Raw genomic sequence first — 5,054 nt, forward strand, 5'->3', positions numbered from 1 at the left:
AATTGATGTTCCATAAAAGAAATTGTTTCACCATTACTCCCTGTATTTACTAACCGCCTCATCCTTATGACACTGTCTTATAACGGGCGTAGTGTACGCCGCACGCTGTAAACTGCCAAACCAATACCCAATGAGCATCCCCCAGTTTATGACATGTGTTGATGTCTCGAGTGTTTTCACGGAAAACATGTTGCATGTTGTTGTTCGGAAAGTTGAGCTTGGGAGACTTGTCGGCTCGGTGGTGACCTTCGACAGTCGAGATTTTGCATCTTGAGAGGAAGGGTAGTCGTTGATTATTGCAACCCTTCGTTTGGTAGCCAGTGACATGAAAGCATGGCCGGTACGGCTTTAATATGGCCTAGTTTAGGCGCGGACAAAAGTTAGGGTTTTGGCTTTGGGCCAAAGGTTACCATGCGTTGGGTGGTGATCTTGGACGGCTGAGATTTGCATTTAAGATGGAAGGGTGGCCGTTGATTGTCGCGCGCCTTCGTTTTGGCAGTCGTGAAGGGAAGACCGGCATGGCATGGCTTAGGCGTGGAAAGGTGGATGGCGCGGCATGCCATTGGTACGTGTGGCATGGTCGGCATGCCTTGGCGTGGTTTAGGCGCGGCCAAACTAGGGTTTTGGCATTGGGCCAAAGTTTACCATGCGTTGTATGGCGACCTTGAACGGCTAAGATTTGTATCTAAGATGGAAGAGTGGTCGTTGATCATCGCACGCCTTCGTTTTGGTAGCGGCATAGGGAAGGCCGGCATGGTATGGTTTAGGCGCGGCAAGGTGGCTGGCACGACATGCCATTGGCACATGTGGCATGGTCGGCATGCCTTGGCGCGGTTTAGGCGTGGCCAAAACTAGGGTTTTGGCGTTGGGCCAAAGGTTACCATGCGTTGGCTGGCGACCTTGGACGGCTAAGATCTGCATCTCAGATGGAAGGGTGGTCGTTGATTGTTTCAACCCTTCGTTTTGGCAGCCAACAGCATGTAGCGGGGCCGGCATGGCTTTGGCATGGAATCGTGGATAGCATGGTTGGCATGCCTTGGCGCGGAGGTGTGGCTGGCACGGCATGCCATTGGCACATGTGGTGCGGCTGGCATGGTTGGCATGCCTTGGCGCGGAGACGTGGCTGGAACGGTTTGCCATTGACACGGTGGCGCGGCTGTTATGGTTGGCATGCTTTGGCGCGGAGACGTGGATGGCATGGTTTTCCATTGGCACGGTGGTGCAGCTGGCATTGTTGGCATGCCTTGGAGCGGAGACGTGGCTGGCATGGTTTGCCATTGGCACGGTGGTGTAAGAATTTAGGGTTTGGTGTACGAAGGTGATGTCGGTCAATACTAAGGGTTCTACCGTGGAACATGACACATATATATGTAAAAAAAAAGGTACCCTGGTTCTTACGTAGGCGTGTTGAATGATTCAATAAATGCGCTAGTGGTCCTAGTGACGTCATGTCAGATGTAAGGTTTTACGATTCTAACTCTAAGCTAAAAACCACCATCAACAATACCTAATTTTATTTACAATAAGAACAACTAGAATAAATCTAGAGGTATTTTTAAAATTTTCTTAAGGAATTTATGAGACACCTTACATGAAATTTTCGTTCTAGTCCATATTTCGACCAACTAGTGTCAGTATACAATCATAGATTGAAACCTATCAAATATATGGTTTATGATCAACAACCATTGAATGACCTTATATCATAAGATAATGTCATTAAAATAAACAAGGTTTATTTAAATCACCGAGATACAAGCATCTAAGAAGATTATTACCAACTTGTGTTTTGTGATCCCCAAACTAAGTCGTTATTTCTCACTCTTGTTCTTAAAAAACATAAGTAGTGGAGAAAAACCTGATGAAGCACACACGAATTCGCTAAGGTAACAGTTTTCGTAGCTTACATGAGCCCTTTATTTATAGTGAATGATAGCTTGAATCCTAAAAAAGTACGTGACCTATTTTCCTTTTTCAAGACTCTCTCCTTTTTGAGAGCCTTTTATAAGTTATACAATTCCAAAATAAATAATTACTTAGCATAAATTGTATTTTTGTAATTTTCTCTTAATAAATAAGAATCACAATTTAACATAGAAAGGAGTATAATTCATCGCACATCATAAGTGGATTAAAAGCAATTGAAGTGGGTTTAAATGAAATGATCATATGCTAGGATAAATAACTATTGCAGTGGGTTAACTATTGCAGTGGGCCCACAACAATAGTTAACCAAAAGGCTAGCCATATGATCATTTCATACCAACCATATTCTTCTTCACCATAACTAGTTCAAATGACTCAAATGAACTAGTTAGAGAGTTGTTCAATTGAAAGGAAATCTTATGTACTACACAAGACACAATTGAAGCAAAGATGATTTGATTTACTCGAATTGGTTCATGAACTTTATAGCCACGATTTGCAAATTTCATTCCTTAGTCTTTATAAGTTTAAGTTCAGAAATCATCTTCAGATATATAACCTTCTTAAGTTCGCACACTAGGTTCGCGGACTTAAGCAACCGGGCATAGTGATAGACGCATTTATGTGTCTAATATGTCTCTATTGTATGTATTGTTAGTGCTCAATTTTGTATTTATTGTGTTCTTTTATGTCTTTGTAGGAATTTTTAGAGAAATAAGCCCTTGCGGCGAAATGGGCTCAAAAAGCAGTGTTTTACACCATGGAGAAATGTATCGTAGGCACCCCACAAATGCACCGGAAGCATCCCAGAAATGTCCCGGAGGAACCCATAAAAATTACTATTTCCACCAAAAAAATTATTATTTCCACCCAATTGCTATTCGCACCCAAGCTCTGGTTAAGGGGCATCCATCTTCTCTTTAAATTCAAAAACAGCTTTTTGGCGGGAAAAATATATTCTCAACTGTTAGAGTTTCAATCAACAAAATGAAGGTGTTTTAGGGAGATTCAATCGCTCAAACTTGGTAGGAAGATGTGATATGGCATGAGGAACACATTATGGGCAGTGGGTTCGATCAGAAGTGGCTGGAAAATGCGTGATGATCCTTGAGCCCAAAACAGAGCACTTGCACTGTAACACGAGCAAAAATGGAGTTCTTGTGTGCATGGAAGAGTCCTACTAGCGTTGGAAGAGTGTTGAGGCGTGGAGAAGACATTTGGGAGCGTGCAGGATCAAAGTTAACGCGTGCATGGGATTAAAAATGGAAATTTTCGTTATTATTGGCAGCCGAGAATATTTGGATTAAATGGAGAATATATGCAATCAATGGTCGGATTTTTGGCTCCAATTCACTATAAATAGAAGGCAAAACAGTTTGGAAAAGTGTTGAAGAGTTTGGGGGTCTAGCCAGAGCCGAGAGGAGCGAGAAAAAAAAGTTGCAGAGCTTGTCTCTGTTGCTGCCATTAAAGGAGAACACGAAGAACAAAGCACCAACAGAGGCAGTCGTTCATGCTACAGTTGAAACGACAGGCAGGTGTGGGTCGTAGTATTCCGTATACTACAGCACTTTTCACGTATCGTTCTTTGTAACGTGTTTGCAACAATTAAAAACGTTGCAAACACCCGATTTTCATTATTTTCTCCTTTTCATCATTTGTACACCTCCTTTGAGCAATAAAATCAACTTTTGAGCGTGTTTCCAATAGGCGGAGCTAGAACCCATCACTGGGACAATGGAGGAAGCAACTTTTCACGATTTTGGTAAATGAATTAATTCTTTATATGACTTTTTGCATAGATTTACTTGTTTAATGATTTCTATTAATTATTTGTTATTTTGTCTGATGTTGCATGCTTGGTTTAATTTACTTTTGTTGCATCATGCTTATGACTTACAGATAATGTTTTATGAAATCTAGTTTTGGCAAAGAATTAGAGTCACAACTTCTTTTGTTTGAGCTATATTGTCTAGAGTTAATGACTAAACCACAAGAATATAAAAAAGTGTGAAATCCTGCGTCCTAGTGTCTCTTCATCCTGTTAATAAATTTTTGTATAAAATCATTTATTTATTATTTTAGAAAACTTTAATCTTTACAAGTCCGAGCAACGAACTTTTACTACCACTTTCAAAACTACAACACATAGTTTACAAACTCTGGCAGAAAATCTCGGCAAAGACTTTTCGCCGGTTCGCGGATTGGGTTCGCGGAGTGGTACTCACGCAACAAGTTTGTCAACTCCAGCAGAATTTCTTGGGATTAGAAGTTCGGAAGTTTGCGGACTGAGTTTGCGTACTTGGCAACAAGCCATTCTTCCGGTTTCTCTTGATCAAAAAAGTTCGCAAACTTTGGTTCAAGGGATATGACTTATGCACATATGTGTTTCCACAACAATACTTATGTCCATCATTGGTTATGTAATCTAAACTCTCATTCAAACCATTGAAACATTCTTAGAGGACGTTATATAGTTGTTACACCATTTCTCGTCAAAGCAATTTTCAAAGTGATTGAAACATATCATGACTTTCGTCACTAGGTAAAGATAAACATGGTCGAAGCGAAATGCTTACCAACACATATTTCGAGATATAGATAGGCGAGGTATACTCGGCTCGAAATACCAAATGTGTATAATCTAAGTCTATATGTAGCATACGACTTTTTGTCTCAAGAAGTAGGAGATGGAGTAGATAGACTTTTGAGTGACAGATAAGTTCAAGTCTTCCCATACCTTTTTGTCGAGAAGTTCCACCGGTTCCTTGAGTAGTTCTTCTTCTTGTATGATGAATTTCCATGAATTCCTTGAGCTCAACTACACTTTCTATCCTAGTCCGAGACTTATCTATAGTAGACTAGAAATCAAGACTTATAGTTTTGATCACTAACATTGACAAACATGCTTGAGATAGCAATGCATGCGAGTTCGGCCGAACAATGCTCTAACAGTAAATATTAAAGTTTTTCAAATCTTATAATAAAGAAGCTCTACTCTTATCGAGTGTAAGAGCCTTGATTCTTGCTTTTCAGATAAATCCACTAACCTTAGTAGATATGAATAACCTATAAACTTTACAATAATTTGGTTAGTCAATGTATTCATATTAGTCATGTGGTTCGAGGCC

Source organism: Papaver somniferum, chromosome 2 (genome assembly GCF_003573695.1).
Source record: "Papaver somniferum cultivar HN1 chromosome 2, ASM357369v1, whole genome shotgun sequence".
Classification (NCBI taxonomy): Eukaryota; Viridiplantae; Streptophyta; class Magnoliopsida; order Ranunculales; family Papaveraceae; genus Papaver; species Papaver somniferum.